Source organism: Lissotriton helveticus, chromosome 1_2 (assembly GCF_964261635.1).
Source record: "Lissotriton helveticus chromosome 1_2, aLisHel1.1, whole genome shotgun sequence".
NCBI classification, from domain to species: domain Eukaryota; kingdom Metazoa; phylum Chordata; class Amphibia; order Caudata; family Salamandridae; genus Lissotriton; species Lissotriton helveticus.
In genome coordinates, this window is record NC_136058.1 from 324760098 (window position 1) to 324781925 (window position 21828).

General features: G+C 45.8%; 4 non-coding genes across 4 annotated transcripts; all 4 read left to right on the plus strand.

Moving 5' to 3' along the window:
• The first annotated feature begins 8860 nt into the window (after window positions 1-8860).
• Window positions 8861-8932, plus strand: TRNAC-GCA (transfer RNA cysteine (anticodon GCA)). The gene has a single exon. It is a non-coding gene; the product is annotated as a tRNA-Cys (tRNA).
• A 1012-nt stretch (window positions 8933-9944) lies between these two features.
• On the plus strand, window positions 9945-10016 carry TRNAC-GCA (transfer RNA cysteine (anticodon GCA)). Its single transcript has one exon. It is a non-coding gene; the product is annotated as a tRNA-Cys (tRNA).
• Window positions 10017-13195: 3179 nt separating this feature from the next.
• Window positions 13196-13267, plus strand: TRNAC-GCA (transfer RNA cysteine (anticodon GCA)). The gene has a single exon. It is a non-coding gene; the product is annotated as a tRNA-Cys (tRNA).
• Window positions 13268-21309: 8042 nt separating this feature from the next.
• On the plus strand, window positions 21310-21381 carry TRNAC-GCA (transfer RNA cysteine (anticodon GCA)). Its single transcript has one exon. It is a non-coding gene; the product is annotated as a tRNA-Cys (tRNA).
• Window positions 21382-21828: the final 447 nt, after the last annotated feature.

Here is a 21828-nt window from a genome sequence, read left to right on the forward strand (position 1 = left end):
CGGAGTTTTCTCTAACGGGGAAGGGTTCGTAGCAATGTCTTTTGCGGGACAGTCCTTAAAAATAATACTTTGGCAGTCCTTTGAATCCTGGGAAATGTTCTTTAAGACTGGTTTCAGTCCATAAAACTTCTTTATATGTGAAAGGTGCACCCAGCCTTTGCGACCCTCCAACTTCACGGCTGTACGGGTGGCGAGGAGGACCTGTCGGGGCTCCTTCCAGCGAGGCTCTAGCGTACTTGAGCGGTCAAAATTGCGAACCAAGACCATGGATCCTGGAACGATTTCATGCGGTGCCACCTCGGTATTGTCTGGAAATGCGGCGGCAACCTGTGAACGACAAGAGTTGAGGGCAGACATCAAGGAAGCTAGGTAATCTGTCAGCATATTACTTGAAACATCGGTAATACTTCGGGGTCTAGGAGTACCCCACATGTTAGGGGGGCGGCCGAATACGACCTCATACAGGGACAGACCTGATCTAGAATGTGCGACCATGCGCATATAGAACAAGGCAACTGGCAGAGCTACTAGCCAGTCCACACCTTTCTCTTTGCATACTTTGGCGATGCGAATTTTCAGGGTCTGGTTATGTCTCTCTACGAGACCTGCTGCTTCAGGATAGCGTACACAATGGAACTTCCACTGGTATCCTAACAAAAGGGAAACATGCTTCATCAACTCAGATGAGAATGGCTGGCCGTTGTCAGAATATACGACTCTAGGGAGTCCATAGCGGGGGAAGAACTCACGAACCAGCTGCTTGGCAGTGGTCGCGGCGGTGTAATCTGGGACTGGATATGCTTCTGTCCACCTGGACAAGGCGCATACAACTACAAGGACATACTTGAAACCTCGACATCGCTCCATCTGAATATAATCCATCTGGAGGACTTCAAAAGGGTGGTCAGGAGGCTGGAATCCACCTTGTTCCACCGGGACACTTTTACCTGGATTAAACTGACAACATATCATACAGGTACGGACTTTCTGCTTGGCTGCAGCTCGTAAATGCTTGTTGAACCAAATGTTCTGGATACTGTCTAGCATAGCTTTTTCTCCTAAATGTGCTGGACTATGTGCGGTATTGATAATGACTTGAACCATAGAGTCGGGGAGAAACCATGTGGCTCTACCCTTCGTTAACCATCCTTGATCTGTCTGGACCCCTCCTTGTTCGGACCATTTCTTGATTTCTTCGGGAGTAGCATGTAACTGGATATCTATGACATCTTGTGTAGGGTCCTTAACTGTCATGCATGTAGTCGGATCTGGAGTGTGTGTCATGTTAACTGGAATGTCTGGAGTCTGTGCTGTAAGCTTGGCTGTGCGATCTGCTAGATTGTTACCTTGAGAAATAATGTCAGTAACTTTCGTATGTGCTTTGCATTTCATGATAGCGATAGATGTCGGTAAATGTATGGCATCTAACAGAGCTTGAATAAGGAGACCATGCTGAATCTTGGTTCCATGAGAAGTCATGAAACCTCTCTCCTGCCAGAGCACTCCAAAGTCGTGTACGACTCCAAATGCGTAGCGCGAATCTGTGTAAACATTAACTTTCAAGTTCTTGGCGTGTAGGCAGGCTTGTGTCAGAGCAACTAGCTCTGCTGCTTGAGCGGACAGGGTGTCAATACGGTGTGTTTCAATAACTTCAGTGTCAGTAGTCACTGCATACGCGGCGACTAGTTCTCCTGTACTTGTTCTCATACATGAACCATCCACATAAAGTGTCAGGTCGGGGTCTGGTAACGGAATATCTGTCAGATCTTGTCTTGGCTTGGTCATAATGTTAACTACTTCCACACAGTCATGTGTGGCAGAATTCGAAGTAACTGATGGTAACAGTGTAGCAGGATTGAGAACGTTGCAGCGTCTGATTTCTATGTGTGGCTGGAACAGTGTCAATTCATAACCTGTTAAACGTGCAATTGTCAAGTGCTGAGTCTGTGTTCGGTTTAAAAGAACTTCCACGGAGTGTGGAACTTGTACTGTCAGGGAGTGTCCTAAGACTATGGAATCACTTTGTCTGATAGCTAGTGCTGTGGCTGCAACTGACTTGAGGCACGCAGGCAGAGCCTGGGCTACAGGATCTAATGTGCTCGAAAAATAAGCACATGGCTTGTATTGTCCTGCTTGATCTTGTGTGAGAACAGATAATGCTGTACCTTCGCGTTCAGTGACGAAAAGTGTAAAAGGCTTACTGTAGTTCGGTGTCGCTAGAACTGGAGCTTGGCATAGGGCTTTCTTTAACTCATTGAAACTAAGTGTATGTTCAGATGTCCAAGGGAGTACAGTCGATACGGCTGTCTCCTGTGTCGTTAACTGTATCAGTGGTTTGGCTAGAAATGCATACTGAGGAATCCATTGTCGGCTGTAAGAAGTGAGGCCGATAAAAGCACGTACCTCCTTCTGGGTCTTGGGCTGAGGAAGACTCGCTATTAACTGGATACGGTCTGGTGTCAACTGCCTACCCCTCTTGGACAGTAAGTGTCCTAAGTAGACCACTTGCTGGACACAGAATTGAAGCTTCGAAGGGGACACCTTGTGCCCCATCTCGGCTAGGAAATACAGAACTGTGAGGGATGCTCGCTCGCAAGCACGTTCAGAACGGGCTGTGACCAGTAGATCATCAACATACTGGAGCAGGGCAGTGTCAGTTGGCATGTGAATGTTGTCTAGTTGTCTCTTAAGTGCTTGACTATAAATACTAGGACTTTCTGTGAAACCTTGAGGAGCTCGTGTGAACATATAGCTCCTTCCATTTAAACAAAATCCGAAAAGGAACTGGCTGTCTGGATGAATAGGGACACTGAAAAACGCGTTCTTGAGGTCGATTACAGTAAAGAACGTGGCTTCGGAATCAATGGCTGTCAATAGGGAAGAGATATCTGGAACGACTGGATACTGAGGAATAATACATTTATTAAGTTCTCGTAGGTCAATCACTAATCGATATACTGGAGGTGCATTTGGATCAGTACGTTTCATGACTGGAATGATCGGGGAATTGCATACATTGGAGTCAGTTTCTACAACTACTCCTTGAGCGATGAGCTCGTCAATAATTTTGGATAAGGCTGCTACAGCCTCAGGTGGCAATCTGTACTGTCTGATTCGTGGTAACACTACACCTGGCTTGAGAGTCACACGATGGGGTGTGATTTGCATGTAACCTACATCAGTTGGACCTTGCGCCCATAAATGCTGCGGAACATTAGACAATCTGGGATCAAAATCTCGTAATACATAGTGACCCTTAAAGTCACGTAGGAACAATCGTATTCCCTCTGGGGAACAGCATATAACTGCACCTAACTCTTTCAGTGTTTTAATACCTAATAGATTTTCTGGACATGACTTAGTAAGTAACAGATCAGTAGTGCGGGACAATGGACCTACTTCTAGAGTAACTGGCTTTGAAATTTCATTTACGATAGGTTTTCCTGAAAATCCAAGGGAAACATTTCTTGAGCCTGAGAGCGGAGCCCCTGGAACTTCGGCGTGGCTAATTGTGGTCCTACTTGCCCCTGTATCAATCAAAAACTTTCTATCTTTCCCTAATACTTGACTGTGAACATAGGGACCTTCTTGATCTACAGGTATCTCGATGAGAGGCAAGCCTACCTCCCTCTCTAGGCTGTTTCATGAATACTGCTGGTACTCTGGATACTCAGACTGTGCATACTGGTACATCTGCTGTGTGACGTGCTGTGTTGCAGCGATAGGCTGCGGAGCTGTAGCTGTCTGTGGCGCATTCTGTGGCTGAGGAGTCTGTGAAACTTGTTCTTGTCTAGGCGGACGTGGTCTTTCTTTAGTCTTACCGGTAGCTATGTTATGTTTCAGAACTGCACACTCATTTATAAAATGACCTGGCTGTTTACAATAATTGCAGTTCCCTTTAACGGGAGCTGCAGGATGACTGGCTTGATTCGGACCCCTCTTCTGACTGTCTTGAGGAACAGATTGTGCAACTAGTACTTTCATTTTCGTGTCTTTCATACGTTTTCTTTCGTGTTCTTGCTCTTCCCTGATTCTATTCTGGTGGTATTGGAGCATCTGTAACATCTGGGACGGGGTATTAGCTTGCCAGGTACTTTCGACTTTCAAAACTCGATTTTTAATTGGTGGACTTGAATTCTCGACTAATTAGTAACAAAAAGATGAGGGTATGACTCACTACTTGTCTTGAGACCACTGTTGATGCTAAAACATTTCTCAAATCTAGAATAAAAATCACTAATGTCTTCATCTTGTTTCTGTTTACAGGCTGAGATTGCATCCCAGTCTTCTTTTCTAGTTGTCAATAATCTGGGTAAAACTTGTATTAATAATTCTGGTAATTCTTTACATTTCGCTCCAAGACCGGTACCTGGTACTCGTGCCTTATCTTCAGCTTCTAGAACTGCCCAATCGATCTTTTTCTCTCCCACCTCCCATTCTTTTTCCTTGAGCTTTTCATACACCCCTGCGGGCAGCAGAACCTTTAACATTTTAATTATATCTGGATACGTGTATTCTCCCATACGGAGCATGTCTTTTAATTCTCGGTGGAACCCTGCTGGATCTTTATCATGACAGGGAATTAATTTCTTCATCTCTAGGAGTTCCATCTTTGTAATCGGAGTGTAAACAAACACTTGTTCTAGTTCGCCACCCGTTCCTCTAACTGGGTGGACTTCTCGTAACGGATTCTGTCTCTCCATGTAAAATGGTTTACTTTCTGGGGGTGAGACATGAACAAAATGCGGGTTCAAAAACGTTCTATATTTGTGACGCTGTTCTAGAACGACACTAATTAAATCGGTACCTAAACCTTTCCATCTATACTGGAGTAACTCGTTCAGGATATCATGTAACGGGCCTGGATCAGAGTGCTGACCCTCATACAATGTAATGAGGTGCTGAATCATATACATACCCGCCAGTCGTTGCTCGGCTGGGGGCATTTTCAGAAACATTTGTGCCACTATTTTGTCTGGAAAAGTGGTAGAATCAGTAATCCATCGGACTGCTGATCGGACTAGTTCTTGTTCATGCATGGTACTCAACTCACTGTAACCGATTCGTGATTTCAGAATGTGATCGGTAGCTTGGAATACTTGTTCTAGAGAACCTTGTTCTGGTGCTGGATGATGGAAAGTAGACTTGTGTTCTAGGCGTAAATGGCGATCTGGAAATCTAGATTTTCCTACATACGCTATTCTGTCGGGATTCTCGTCCTCTACCTCTTCAGTATCAGAGTTACTTTCTTTCTCGCTTACTTGTGCTGCTTTACGTTGATCGTGTAACCTTATTATTTCTTTACGAATTTTCTTGTACATACTTTCCATAGCACTGATGGTTCTGTGCTTACCCTCGGCTATATTATCACTCCACTTTGTCAGGGTTCTCATTTCGGCTTGATCTTTGGACGGGTAATCTTGTTCTCTTATTAGACAATTGATCAGAAACTTTAATATCATGAGCTGGGTCTCAGCTTTCCTTTGAGACATGGCCTCGCCAATGCTTTCTGGATCATCCCCTGTACGGATGAAACGATATATTCTGTCTAGGTCTTCTTTCATATTCGGTAGGGTGACTAGATACTCGGCCACCCTTCTTACACGTAATGAATATAAAACCATATTATCCTCTCCTGGGACTGGATCATAGCCGCATTCATTAAGGGCTTTTCTTATTTCTGCTACAGACTGATGTCTGGGCGTACGCTGTGACGCTTGCATATGTAATTCGGCTGTCGTTAAACGCTTGTGTGGCGGCGGGGTTTGAGGAGTACCTCCCCCTGCGGCCCCTAAACTAGAGTCGTCGACTGATCCTCTTCGTACTAGTGTGGCAGGAAATTGAAATGCGGGCTGAACTGGTATGGCGGGCTGGGCCGGGGGTACCGTAACAGGTACTCCGGTGTCTGGAGGAGCGGGTAGTGCCTGATTTACAGGGACTGGCGGAGCGCGAACAGGATTTGCATATTCTGGGACTGTGTCGTCCAAATAGGACGAAATGAAAATATCAGCTGCGGTCTGTTTGTGACGTAGCTTGGTCGGAACTAATGGTGGCGGAAAGTTACTGGATGCCTCCGGGGTCGCTTTTGGCAGGCCCTCGGCAAGAAGAGGGTACATACCCTTAATGAGGGCATGCCTCTGTCTGTCTGACTGTTCGGCTTTAACTCGTTCACCTATCTCGATTAATTCCCTTTCTTGGGCTCGTTCCAAGGATTCTCTACTTAATTCTGACTTTCTGATTTCTTTTTCGGTTCTTTTATGAGCTTCTTTGCGCCATAACTCGATGGCATCTTTCTGTGACTGTCTGGCTTTCCTTTTCCATAATGCTTCTTCTACTCTCATGATGCACTCGGCATCCCATGTACCCGATACGGGCCATCTATACTTTTCTTCTAACTGTTTGGTATAATCTACCCATAAATCTAGATATAATATGGCACTTATGCCATGCTTCTGATACATAAAATGACCTGGACTGTCCCTAGGCGGAACTGGAACTGCTTCTTCTAACAAACCCTTTCTAGTTTTTAACTGACGTAATCTCGAAAAGAGAGACATAGTAAACTTGAATCGGAACACAATACAATAGACGAGGAACAATAACAATTGGGAGAACAATTCAGGCATACCACGACATTGGAAATACATTGAACAACATCATAACATAACAGTTCGGACAGAATATTACCTGGAATACTGTGAACAGAAACACAAGAATTTCTCGAGAACGGAACAGACTAGAGTTACTGGATGCACTGCTGAATCAGTACGGAACATACCGGTCCCATAAAGGGACGCATCAAGACCCGTATCCACCTAGGTGAACACTTCGTTTGTGGGTCTGTGTACCACCAACCCACAGACCAGAGTCAATTTAGATTGACCCTGTCTAGATACTACCCCAGCGACGGTACTCACCGGGCAGCAAGAACGGAAGGCCTCGGATCGGACTGGACTGCTACGACGACGGACGACGAACTTCGGACTTCTGTTACGGGTGGGCCTCCGGATACCTCGAACCTTGGACTCTCGGCTTGGGCTCTGGTCGGGACTCGCCGCGTTCCTCCACCGTCTCGTCTGGATGCTGGACCGCCTCCTCCGTCTCCTCCGTGGGCCTGAGGGATACTTGAAGCAGAAATATCTGCCGGTGCGCAGAAGAGTTCCGTCACGACTGCAGAGGGTCAGGGGGTCGGCGTGGCTTCACCGACGCGTGGGGAAAGGGCAAGTCCCTGTTCGGGCGCCATTATGTGGTAAATAAATAAATAATACCCTATTTTTGAATGAATAAATGAATAACAGATAGCTCAATAAATAAGAGTCAAGATTCGAGGTAGTAGGAGTTTTGCAGGTTTAATACAGCATAAGGACAGGACCAGGACAACCTGCACAGGAATAGGATGGCAGGGCCCTGGCAGCGCTGCCAGGATCAGGATCGGGACAAAGGAAATTTTTAATAACAGTACATGGGCATATATACATATCGCAAACACATAGCATTACATTGCAATGGGCGTAGCAGTGGGTGGAGCAATAGGCGTGACGCGTAGCAGTCGCGAAAGATAAGGGTGAAAAGAGGTGTAACAGGGCGTATACATAGACATGTGATGCAAACGTAACAGAATATGTCATGAATGGGGCGGAAACCATGGAGGGGGCTACCTGAGGAGCCGGGACCTCTAACCTGATGGTGCGCGCAAACTAGCAATGACGTGTTACTAGGAGAAGCTGGGGGCTTCGAACTCTGTGCTAGGAGCAGAGACTGAAGTCTGAAGAGTCAAGGCGACATGTACCTAAACAGTATCTAGTATCTGATGTTTAGAGAACATGTTGATATAAACTAGAAGTCAGGAGGGGAAAGGCTAACAGACACTAAGACTGGACCATGCATTATTCTACATGTAGTGCGTGATGAAGAATATTAAATGACCATTAATACAGTATTTCTCTAACATGGGGCCGTAAAGGCTAGACAATGACGGAAACTATTGATGCAGTTCAGTAGCTTTAGGAATGCAGAGGAAGAGGACTGAACTGATAATCTGGAATCATAACATACTCTTGGCAGACTCAGAGGCAGGGCCAAGCTGAACCGGGCACTGCGAGGCAGGAAGTAAGTGAAGGGTCGAGGATACAGGTGGGGGCTGTATCGCTCCTCAGCGAGGCTTCAGGAGACAGGAGACAGGAGCTGAATCTGGTGTCCGGGCCCTTTTGAGGCCTAGAAACGGGGACTTTACAATGAAATAACGTGCACACTGAGAAACGTGGCAACGTAGCTTTACATGGGCCTGATATTCGTAGTATTCACGAGAACTGGAAACTGCCATACTAGAGGTGGACACAACTGTAATTGCGTCTTTAATCAAACATGGGGAATAACATATGCATATTAATCATGCACATATAACATATGATGGATGACATGTAGGGACACAGAACATGGCAAAATTTACTTTTCCACAGTGTACCTTCCAAATACCGAATTGTAGTGGTACGTAGAAATGTTTTTCCACCATAATTTGGCCCAAAACAATCATACTTCATCATCATCTCTGTGATTGTGGTAACCAATCCTCAAATGATAAGGTGTCCCGTAAAAACCTCTTCCCCTTTAAGAATGTTTCAAAACAATCATTGTATGTAGAGGCATTGGTCCTATGTACCACTGCCTATTCAAATAAAATAACAATGAAACAAATAAATCTGTTTTTTAAATGATCCAGTTTTCCTTTAATAAATAATATTCAGGACTACTTCTCCTGTTCCACAGTTTCAAGGTTGTACTTTCTGGCACAACTTAGTATGAGCCTCACACTCTTTCATGATGTACTGATATTTTGTCATTCTAATTTTACTGAAAAGCTGGGGATATAGCTCAGTGGTAGAGCATTTGACTGCAGATCAAGAGGTCCCTGGTTCAAATCCGGGTGTCCCCTCACCCTATTTTGATTCTGTTGTTTGTAATTGGTACTTTTCATCAATTCCACTTGGATCATCTTTGACAGAGTCAGTGTTCCCTTGGATATTGCACTTTAATAGCATTTCAGTGTTTCCTGCTCAAAACCTGTGAGTAAATGCAGTTTTTAACACTCGGCTTGTTATTCCCTTTGGGAAATTTCTGAAACATCATTGATCAATTTTGGAATTTGGCTCTTCGTTTCACAGCACTAAACAAAGGAAATGGACTATTAAACCAATTGACAACTTTGTTATACTGTTTGGTGCTTTCTTGTATTGCACTGAAGAAATGGCATATAAAACTTGGCAGCGAAGCAGTCAATCTATTTCTCATTTCACCTGTGTCTTCAGTCTTACAAATATTCCACCTCTTCTCTGTGCATGCAAAGTATGTGTTTGTTTGAAGCACTTCATTTTTGTGCAACGTAGGAACTATTTAATTTCTCCTTAAAAGCTCTGCCTACGTGCAAGATGTACGAACTATCATTGCAGTTGCAAGAAGGCTGGTCTGAAGAATCAGGCCATTTGCAAACGCAACATGGCTTTTTCTGATGTATTAAATGGAAGGTATTCGAAAGGGGTGTTTGGGTGTACCTTCCAAATACCGAATTGTAGTGGTACGTAGAAATGTTTTTCCACCATAATTTGGCCCAAAACAATCATACTTCATCATCATCTCTGTGATTGTGGTAACCAATCCTCAAATGATAAGGTGTCCCGTAAAAACCTCTTCCCCTTTAAGAATGTTTCAAAACAATCATTGTATGTAGAGGCATTGGTCCTATGTACCACTGCCTATTCAAATAAAATAACAATGAAACAAATAAATCTGTTTTTTAAATGATCCAGTTTTCCTTTAATAAATAATATTAAGGACTACTTCTCCTGTTCCACAGTTTCAATGTTGTACTTTCTGGCACAACTTAGTATGAGCCTCACACTCTTTCATGATGTACTGATATTTTGTCATTCTAATCTTACTGAAAAGCTGGGGATATAGCTCAGTGGTAGAGCATTTGACTGCAGATCAAGAGGTCCCTGGTTCAAATCCGGGTGTCCTCTCACCCTATTTTGATTCTGTTGTTTGTAATTGGGACTTTCCATCAATTCCATTTGGATCATCTCTGACAGAGTCAGTGTTCCCTTGGATATTACACTTTAATGGCATTACAGTGTTTGCTTCTCAAAACCTGTGAGTAAATGCAGTTTTTAACACTCGGCTTGGTATTCCCTTTGGGAAATTTCTGAAACATCATTGATCAATTTTGGAATTCGGCTCTTCCTTTCACAGCACTAAACAAAGGGAATGGACTATGAAACCAATTGACATCTTTTTTATACTGTTTGGTGCTGTATTGTATTGCACTGAAGAAATGGCGTATAAAACTTGGCAGCAAAGCAGTCAATCTATTTCTCATTTCACCTGTGTCTTCAGTCTTACATATATTCCACCTCTTCTCTGTGCATGCAAAGTATGTGTTTGTTTGAAGCACTTCATTTTTGTGCAACATACGAACTATTTAATTTCTCCTTAAAAGCTCTGCCTACGTGCAAGATGTACGAACTATCATTGCAGTTGCAAGAAGGCTGGTCTGAAGAATCAGGCCATTTGCAAACACAAAATGGCTTTTTCTGATGTATTAAATGGAAGGTATTCGAAAGGGGTGTTTGGGTGTACCTTCCAAATACCAAATTGTAGTGGTACGTAGAAATGTTTTTCCACCATAATTTGGCCCAAAACAATCATACTTCATCATCATCTCCGTGATTGTGGTAACCAATTCTCAAATGATAAGGTGTCCCGTAAAAACCTCTTCTCCTTTAAGAATGTTTCAAAACAATCATTGTATGTAGAGGCATTGGTCCTATGTACCACTGCCTATTCAAATAAAATAACAATGAAACAATTAAATCTGTTTTTTAAATGATCCAGTTTTCCTTTAATAAATAATATTAAGGACTACTTCTCCTGTTCCACAGTTTCAAGGTTGTACTTTCTGGCACAACTTAGTATGATCCTCACACTCTTTCATGATGTACTGATATTTTGTCATTCTGCTTTTACTGAAAAGCTGGAGATATAGCTCACTGGTAGAGCATTTGACTGCAGGTCAAGAGATCCCTGGTTCAAATCCGGGTGTCCTCTCACGCTATTTTGATTCTGTTGTTTGTAATTGGGACTTTTCATCAATTCTATTTGGATCATCTTTGACAGAGTCAGTGTTCCCTTGGATATTGCACTTTAATAGCATTTCAGTGTTTCCTGCTCAAAACCTGTGAGTGTATGCAGTTTTTAACAGTCGGCTTGTTATTCCCTTTGGGAAATTTCTGAAACATCATTGATCAATTTTGGAATTCGGCTCTTCCTTTCACAGCACTAAACAAAGGGAATGGACTATTAAACCAATTGACAACTTTGTTATACTGTTTGGTGCTTTCTTGTATTGCACTGAAGAAATGGCGTATAAAACTTGACAGCGAAGCAGTCAATCTATTTCTCATTTCACCTGTGTCTTCAGTCTTACATATATTCCACCTCTTCTCTGTGCATGCAAAGTATGTGTTTGTTTGAAGCACTTCATTTTTGTGCAACGTAGGAACTATTTAATTTTTCCTTAAAAGCTCTGCCTACGTGCAAGATGTACGAACTATCATTGCAGTTGCAAGAAGGCTGGTCTGAAGAATCAGGCCATTTGCAAACGCAAAATGGCTTTTTCTTATGTATTAAATGGAAGGTATTCGAAAGGGGTGTTTGGGTGTACCTTCCAAATACCGAATTGTAGTGGTACGTAGAAATGTTTTTCCACCATAATTTGGCCCAAAACAATCATACTTCATCACCATCTCAGTGATTGTGGTAACCAATCCTCAAATGATAAGGTGTCCCGTAAAAACCTCTTCCCCTTTAAGAATGTTTCAAAACAATCATTGTATGTAGAGGCATTGGTCCTATGTACCACTGCCTATTCAAATAAAATAACAATGAAACAAATATCTGTTTTTTTAAATGATCCAGTTTTCCTTTAATAAATAATATTAAGGACTACTTCTCTTGTTCCACAGTTTCAAGGTTGTACTTTCCGGAACAACTTAGTATGATCCTCTCACTCTTTCATGATGTACTGATATTTTGTCATTCTGGTTGTACTTTAAAGCTGGGGATATAGCTCAGTGGTAGAGCATTTCACTGCAGATCAAGAGGTCCCTGGGTCAAATCCTGCTGTCCCCTCACCCTATTTTGATTCTGTTGTTTGTAATTGGGACTTTCCATCAATTTCATTTGGATCATCTTTGACAGAGTCAGTGTTCCCTTGGATATTGCACTTTAATAGTATTACAGTGTTTGTTTCTCAAAACCTGTGAGTAAATGCAGTTTTTAACACTCGGCTTGGTATTCCCTTTGGGAAATTTCTGAAACATCATTGATCAATTTTGGAATTTGGCTCTTCGTTTCACAGCACTAAACAAAGGGAATGGACTATTAAACCAATTGACAACTTTGTTATACTGTTTGGTGCTTTCTTGTATTGCACTGAAGAAATGGCATATAAAACTTGGCAGCTAAGCAGTCAATCTATTTCTCATTTCACCTGTGTCTTCAGTCTTACAAATATTCCACCTCTTCTCTGTGCATGCAAAGTATGTGTTTGTTTGAAGCACTTCATTTTTGTGCAACGTAGGAACTATTTAATTTCTCCTTAAAAGCTCTGCCTACGTGCAAGATGTACGAACTATCATTGCAGTTGCAAGAAGGCTGGTCTGAAGAATCAGGCCATTTGCAAACGCAAAATGGCTTTTTCTGATGTATTAAATGGAAGGTATTCGAAAGGGGTGTTTGGGTGTACCTTCCAAATACCGAATTATAGTGGTACATAGAAATGTTTTTCCACCATAATTTGGCCCAAAACAATCATACTTCATCATCATCTCTGTGATTGTGGTAACCAATCCTCAAATGATAAGGTGTCCCGTAAAAACCTCTTCCCCTTTAAGAATGTTTCAAAACAATCATTGTATGTAGAGGCATTGGTCCTATGTACCACTGCCTATTCAAATAAAATAATAATGAAACAAATAAATCTGTTTTTTAAATGATCCAGTTTTCCTTTAATAAATAATATTAAGGACTACTTCTCCTGTTCCACAGTTTCAAGGTTGTACTTTCTGGCACAACTTAGTATGAGCCTCACACTCTTTCATGATGTACTGATATTTTGTCATTCTAATTTTACTGAAAAGCTGGGGATATAGCTCAGTGGTAGAGCATTTGACTGCAGATCAAGAGGTCCCTGGTTCAAATCCGGGTGTCCCCTCACCCTATTTTGATTCTGTTGTTTGTAATTGGGACTTTTCATCAATTCCATTTGGATCATCTTTGACAGAGTCAGTGTTCCCTTGGATATTGCACTTTAATAGCATTTCAGTGTTTCCTGCTCAAAACCTGTGAGTAAATGCAGTTTTTAACACTCGGCTTGTTATTCCCTTTGGGAAATTTCTGAAACATCATTGATCAATTTTGGAATTCGGCTCTTCCTTTCAGAGCACTAAACAAAGGGAATGGACTATTAAACCAATTGACAACTTTGTTATACTGTTTGGTGCTTTCTTGTATTGCACTGAAGAAATGGCGTATAAAACTTGGCAGCGAAGCAGTCAATCTATTTCTCATTTCACCTGTGTCTACAGTCTTACGTATATTCCACCTCTTCTCTGTGCATGCAAAGTATGTGTTTGTTTGAAGCACTTCATTTTTGTGCAACGTAGGAACTATTTAATTTTTCCTTAAAAGCTATGCCTACGTGCAAGATGTACGAACTATCATTGCAGTTGCAAGAAGGCGGGTCTAAAGAATCAGGCCATTTGCAAACGCAAAATGGCTTTTTCTGATGTATTAAATGGAAGGTATTCGAAAGGGGTGTTTGGGTGTACCTTCCAAATACCGAATTGTAGTGGTACGTAGAAATGTTTTTCCACCTTAATTTGGCCCAAAACAATCATACTTCATCATCATCTCCGTGATTGTGGTAACCAATCCTCAAATGGAAAGGGGCGACCGCTCGGTCCCCCCGAATGTATGGATGGGGGCCCGAACCTCCCGGGAAGCCATTTTGGGCGGGGTGGGCGTGGCCCGGCTGGTATGCCCAAAGCGGCGTAGCCGGAGCGCGCCTTCCCCCGCCCGAGAGGGGTTGTCCTAGACACCTCGAAGGAAGACCACGCCCAGTAGGCGTATCAGGGACGGGTACACGCCCTCCCGCAGAAGGATAAAGGAGCGGGAACCCAGAAGATCGTCCTCTTGTTCCTCGGATCGGAAGGCTGCACCCACTCGTTGCTCGTGAGCCCTCGACGGAACAAGCAGCAATTTTGAACGTGGTAATCCTGTTTTTATCTTTCAGTTTCGACACAGATTTCAGGACCTCGTGGATCGACCAAAGGCGGAGGACTCGAAACCATGCCTAGCAAGCAAGCAGGAAAGGGTTCCGAGATGGAGAAGATGTTACGCCTGTTGTCGAACCGGATGGCGTGTATGGACCGAAAGCTCGGTCAAGTCCAATCGCTCGGTAGAGGTTTGGCGGAGGTAAAGAAGCAATTGGCTACAATGAACGACCCAGGTCAGCAGAAAAAGGTAATAGGCCCGGCCTTGCCGGGAGTGGTTCCCGGGTTAAGAGGGAAGCGGGTCAAAGAAAGGGCAGTCTCGGGGGGGGGGTCCCGGCACCAGTGGTGCCGCCCATCGTCCCCCTAGTACCGGCTGGTAACCCGGTTCAGGAACCAGTTTTAGGCCAGCCTATCCCAGTGGTGATCACCTCGACCGAGGATGATGAAATGCCCCCAGAATTGGCCGCTCAGTTGACCGCATGGCTGAAGACAAAGGTGGGGGGCACAGCGACCCCGGGAGATCCGGCCGAAGAGGCCAGAGTGTTAATGAAGCAGTTGCGGCAATCGAGAGATGTCGCGAAAGCGAGTGTTCCTCTTGTTCCCCCACAGGTGGCGCCAGGAGTACCAGCAGCTGGTCAAGAGAAGATGGCGGCAACAATAGCCGATCCGGGTAAGCTCGCATTGCCAATGGTGGGGGAGGGCTCGATACCCTCTAGGCGGGAAAAGGTTGCACAGCACGTTCCCTTGGCCACGAAAGAGTTAATATGGGGAGACAAGTATGTCAACATGTTTTCATTGTTAACGGACCATCGTGAGATGGAGTATGCTAAAACGCAGAAAGATTTGTGGCACCCTAGTGTATGGCGCGCCAAGATTGCCGAGTTCAGGGTGGAAGAGACAGTGACGAACTGGGTTAAGGCCTTCTCTATATTTACCGCAGTTATGGGGGAACGTAAACCTGATGTTATGACTGAGTTGGTTTGCTATCAGAATCGCATTATGGATTTTTATTCAATGTATGAGGGGGAAGAATGGAAAGGCTATGACATGAAGTTCCGTAAAGCAAAGGAATATGATGCTTCTCTGTCTTGGGATTGTTTGGACTCGGTGTCATGGCACAAGCAACTCCTGCCAGGGGCGACAGGTACGTCCTCGCCAGGCAGGAGCGGGTCCGGAGTTGTCCGCCAAAAGCCCGGGGTGCCCTTTCGAGCAGGCACAGGTGGGGGCTATCAGCCTAGAGTTGGCGGGAAGGGCGGACAAGGAGGGGTCTGTTGGGGCTTCAATCGAGGCAATTGTAACAGACCACAGGGGACATGCAAGTTTAAGCATGTGTGTGCCGGCTGTGGGAATTCCTCCCACCCGGAAAGTGCATGTAGATCAAAGAATGGCGGGACGGGTGGAAAAGGAGGACCTAAGCAGGAGTGAGGTGGACCTTTGTAACCGATTGCCTACATCAGTTGATCTAATGGTTATGATTCCGTGGTTAAACAAATACCCTGATCATGTGTCCGCTGGGGTGTTGAGGAAGGGATTCTTACATGGCTTCCACATCCTGGTGGGGGAAGTTCGGGGGAATTCCTTTTGTAGAAACCAGTTATCGGTACAGCACAACCCAAGCGTGGCAGAAAAGAAAATAGCAAAAGAAGTCAGTTTCGGACGAGTGGCTGGCCCCTTTTCCTGCCCGCCGTTGGCCGATTTCATATGTTCCCCGTTAGGGGTTGTCCCGAAGAAAGATCCGGGGGAGTTTAGACTCATACATAACCTTTCTGCTCCCAGGGGTTCCTCGGTGAATGATGCCATAGACCCAGAAGTTTGTTCGGTACGATACGCATCGTTCGACGATGCCGTGGCCATGTTGAACCACCTAGGCCCTGGGGCGCTGATGGCGAAATGTGATATCGAATCAGCATTCCGGTTGCTTCCGGTGCACCCGCAGGATCAGCGCCTGCTAGGTTTTGCATTTCAGGGAAATTATTACATGGACAAATGCATGCCCATGGGTTGTTCCATTTCATGTGCATATTTTGAGATGTTTAGCTGTTTTTTGGAATGGGCATTTACAGAGGCCACAGGGCATAGACATGTTATGCATTATCTGGATGATTTTCTGTTTTTGGGGGCAGCCGATGATATGAATTGCGCACAGGCGCTGTATGATTTCTGCATCCTCATGAATGAATTCGGTGTCCCATTGGCACCAGGTAAGACGGTTGGACCATCTACTTCACTGGAATTTCTGGGTATTGAGCTCGATTCTGTGGAGGCGTGTTTCCGATTACCAGTAGACAAAGTGACCAAGTTCCGGGCTTCCTTGAGGCAATGCCTGGGTGGGGAGAAAGTGACCCTGCACCAGTTACAACGAACAGTGGGTCAGCTTAATTTTGCCTTAAGGGTGATTCCTATGGCCCGCCCGTTTTCACGCTCTATCGCGCAGGCTATGGGTGGTCTCAAAGAGGCTCACCACTGTACGAGACTGTCTGGAGAGGTTCGCCAGGATATGCGTATTTGGTTGGCATTTCTGGCAGACTTCAACGGTAGAGTCGTCTGGAGCTCCCCGCCAGAGTCTTCGGAGGAATTGGGTCTATGGACCGACTCGGCAGGGAGCGTGGGTTTTGGCGCCATCTTGGGTGATCGATGGTTAGCACAAACATGGCCAACTTGGTGGCACTCTGACGGCCTCACAGGTAACATTGGGTTCCTGGAGTTATTCCCCATCTGGGTTGCTCTGACGACATGGGCCGAGGACTTCAGGGGCCGCTCAGTGGTGTTTTGGTCTGACAATATGACTGTCGTAGAGTGCATTAACCGACAGGCAGCACGCTGCAAAATGATGTTGAGATTGTTGAAAGAGATTGTGCTGCTGTGCATGAGATTGAATGTACTGTTCAGGGCGAAACATGTGCCAGGTGTACTAAATCATGCGGCTGATGCACTCTCTCGTTCACGTATGCAGGCATTCAGGGGTTATCTGCCCACAGCAGACTTAGAGGCAGCACCATTCCCAGAAGCAATGTGGCTAATCGGTGCCTCGGATTACAAGACCTCGGGCAGCGAGTCTAGCCCCCAGGACAAGGAAAGCATACGAAGGAGCGTTTCGTTCTTATTGCACATATTTGGGTCCTGTGGGGAGTCTGCATTGGGGGCAGGAGGAATCCTTCCTGGGGTACCTGGTTGCACTACACAGGGAGGGCCGATCAGTGGCAACGGCCGGTAGGCATAGGGCGGCCATTTCATTCATGGCCCAGGTACACGGCATAAAAGACCCTACAGGTTCTTTTTTGGTGAAGAAAGCCCTTCGCGGCTGGCAGCGCCTTGAGGGTTGCAAGAGAGATACGAGGCACCCGATTGGCTTAGACAGACTGTCTCTGCTTTTAGCAAAGCTGGACGAGACGTGTTCCTCCCATTACGAAGCAGTTCTGTTCCGGGCAGCGTTCACATTGGCATTCCATGGGGCCATGAGGGTGAGCGAGCTTGTCGCAAGGAACAAGAGAGATATGGAGGGAGGTTTGTGCAGGGATCACATCCAGATAAGGGGTGATTCGATGGTAATCATGATAGCCAGGTCCAAGACCGACCAGGGGGCTATGGGAGATAGTGTGCTCGTACAGCGCAAGCGAGGGTCCCCCATCTGCCCGTTGAAGTGTGTGGAAGACTGTTTGGCGCTGAGAGCGGCCGCTTGGGGGGGGAGCTTGCTCCGACACAAGGATGGCACCCCACTGACGAGATTTCAGTTTCAGAGGGTGCTGGCACTGGCAATCGCTGACGCGGGCATGGACCCGTGCGATTTTGGGACCCACTCCTTTAGGATAGGGGCTGCTACTGAGGCTACAGCCAGGGGTCAGAGTGCCGAGGAAGTGAAACAATTGGGCCGTTGGTCTTCGAATTGCTTTAAGAGGTATGTGCGATTGCACATGTTGTAAGTGATCAATTGACATGCACTCACGTTTTCTGTCTTTTGTTTACTTTGCAGTTTCGCGGGCCTGCCATGCAGGGCGGAATTGGAGGTCGACCCTACATCAAGAGACCAGCGGTCAGAGATCACCGACTGCGGAGAGGATGGTATGGGTCGTGGGCCACTCATACGTGAGGCGCGCCGGTGACGTATTCAAGGAAGGTGACGCGATTCACGCACCTGGGGAATACGGGTTCAGAGTGGCTTTCCATGGGAAAGGTGGGCTCGTTTTTGACAAATTTGAGTCATTTTTCGAGGGACTCTTAGGGCGGCATAGGTCACCGCCATCTATAGTCATAGTACACCTGGGTGGCAACGATTTGGTGACACTGGGTAGACGAGTGTTACTTGAACGAATCTTGTCGGCTGTTAGCTGGTTGGCTAAAAGAGTCCCGGGGTGCACGATTGCCTGGTCCCACATGATTCCTAGAAGGAGGTGGCAGGGGGGCCTTTCGGGGTCAGCTCTGAACCATTCAGTTAAACCGGTCAATAATAAGATTAATAGACTGTTCCGTTCTGCACAGTTGCATGTCATTCCTCATGGGTGTATCCGGGGTGACCATATGTATCTGTACGATGGGGTTCACCTGTCCAGGGAGGGGAATGATTTACTAATAGGAGATTTGGTTGCATGGCTGAGAGGTTTGAGGAAGTATGACCTATACGAGGAGTTGGGGGGACCGGATAGTCGGTCAACTATCCGGTCTGTGGCGGTAAGGTCATGATCGGTGAGCAGGAATTTAAAGGTCCCTAGAGTGGGGCGCCACCCACAATGGATGGGAGCGCCCGGGGGAAGACGGCCATTGGCCCCTTCCACGGGGAGGCGGCACCCACTAAGGATGGGGCGCCTAGGGCGAGATGGCCATGGGCCCCTCCCAGGGGGGGAGGCGGTTAAATGCCCCTCCTGACTAATTTCCCGGGGGCCGGATATCCGCGACGGCGGATAGAGAGTATGGGGTGGGGGGGGAGAGTCCACGCTGTGCTTCCTACAGAGACCTCATACGGGAACTCGGACGACCCTTAAGATGGCGTCGAGTAGAAAGGGGTCCCCCACCACGACAAGGGAAGTTACAGTTGGCAATGAGGGTAGAGCCCTCTGCGCATGCGCCGCTCACACGGTGAGGGCGGGAGTTTGGTAGTAGGGATCTGACACCGGTTAAGACCTTGCCGTTGGCCCTTAATGCTAGGATGTACAATTTGAATTAGAGTGTATGCATTTTCAGGATGTTAGCCAAAAGTACATGACTGCATCGAAATGTAATAAATGTCAAATTGTACATAATGCATAATGATGAAACTTTTAATTTAATGTTTTAAATTTTGTTTCATATTTTAATAAATACGGCCGGGAGGGTGACTCCCTCCCATCTTCCAAAAGTTCAACGATTGTCCGACTTCCCATCCTTGGGGATGTGTGTTGGGAGGGGGTGGCGGGCATCCCGGCCATATGGAAAGGGGCGACCGCTCGGTCCCCCCGAACGTATGGATGGGGGCCCGAACCTCCCGGGAAGCCATTTTGGGCGGGGTGGGCGTGGCCCGGCTGGTATGCCCAAAGCGGCGTAGCCGGAGCGCGCCTTCCCCCGCCCGAGAGGGGTTGTCCTAGACACCTCGAAGGAAGACCACGCCCAGTAGGCGTATCAGGGACGGGTACACGCCCTCCCGCAGAAGGATAAAGGAGCGGGAACCCAGAAGATCGTCCTCTTGTTCCTCGGATCGGAAGGCTGCACCCACTCGTTGCTCGTGAGCCCTCGACGGAAAAAGCAGCAATTTTGACCCACCCACCAGCCCCTGATAGCAAATGTTTGGAGAAAATAAAGTTTTCTGAGTGATGAAAGTATAGGCCTTTCCTTTTCCTTGGTAGAGTGAATAAAGGAATGTTGAGAATGTAAATATGGTTTGCATTGGAGAAATTTCTTCTTGCAGGAATGATCAGTAATAGCAGTAAGATGATGTGGAATTTTTTTTTCTTCTTTTTAGTAGGTAAACAACTGTCGTATTTATTTGTCGGGCGGTAAGGTTATGATCGGTGAGCAGGAATTTAAAGGTCCCTAGAGTGGGGCGCCACCCACAATGGATGGGAGCGCCCGGGGGAAGATGGCCATTGGCCCCTTCCACGGGGAGGCGGCACCCACTAAGGATGGGGCGCCTAGGGGGAGATGGCCATGGGCCCCTCCCAGGGGGGGAGGCGGTTAAATGCCCCTCCTGACTAATTTCCCGGGGGCCGGATATCCGCGACGGCGGATAGAGAGTATGGGGAGGGGGGGAGAGTCCACGCTGTCCTTCCTACAGAGACCTCATACGGGAACTCGGACGACCCTTAGGATGGCGTCGAGTAGAAAGGGGGCCCCCACCACGACAGGGGAAGTTACAGTTGGCAATGAGGGTAGAGCCCTCTGCGCATGCGCTGCTCACACGGTGAGGGCGGGAGTTTGGTAGTAGGGATCTGACACCGGTTAAGACCTTGCCGTTGGCCCTTAATGCTAGGATGTACAATTTGAATTAGAGTGTATGCATTTTCAGGATGTTAGCCAAAAGTACATGACTGCATCGAAATGTAATAAATGTCAAATTGTACATAATGCATAATGATGAAACTTTGAATTTAATGTTTTAAATTTTGTTTCATATTTTAATAAATACGGCCGGGAGGGTGACTCCCTCCCGTCTTCCAAAAGTTCAACGATTGTCCGACTTCCCATCCTTGGGGATGTGTGTTGGGAGGGGGTGGCGGGCATCCTGGCCATATGATAAGGTGTCCCGTAAAAACCTCTTCCCCTTTAAGAATGTTTCAAAACAATCATTGTATGTAGAGGCATTGGTCCTATGTACCACTGCCTATTCAAATAAAATAACAATGAAACAAATACATCTGTTTTTTAAATGATCGAGTTTTCCTTTAATAAATAATATTAAGGACTACTTCTCCTGTTCCACAGTTTCAAGGTTGTACTTTCTGGCACAACTTAGTATGATCCTAACACTCTTTCATGATGTACTGATATTTTGTCATTCTGATTTTACTGAAAAGCTGGGGATATAGCTCAGTGGTAGAGCTTTTGACTGCAGATCAAGAGGTCCCTGGTTCAAATCCGGGTGTCCTCACACCCTATTTTGATTCTGTTGTTTGTAATTGGGACTTTCCATCAATTCCATTTGGATCATCTTTGACAGAGTCAGTGTTCCCTTGGATATTGCACTTTAATAGCATTTCACTGTTTCCTGCTCAAAACCTGTGAGTGAATGTAGTTTTTAACAGTCGGCTTGTTATTCCCTTTGGGAAATTTCTGAAACATCATTGATCAATTTTGGAATTCGGCTCTTCCTTTCACAGCACTAAACAAAGGGAATGGACTATGAAACCAATTGACAACTTTGTTATACTGTTTTGTGCTTTCTTGTATTGCACTTAAGAAATGGCGTATAAAACTTGGCAGCGAAGCAGTCAATCTATTTCTCATTTCACCTGTGTCTTCAGTCTTACATATATTCCACCTCTTCTCTGTGCATGCAAAGTATGTGTTTGTTTGAAGCACTTCATTTTTGTGCAAC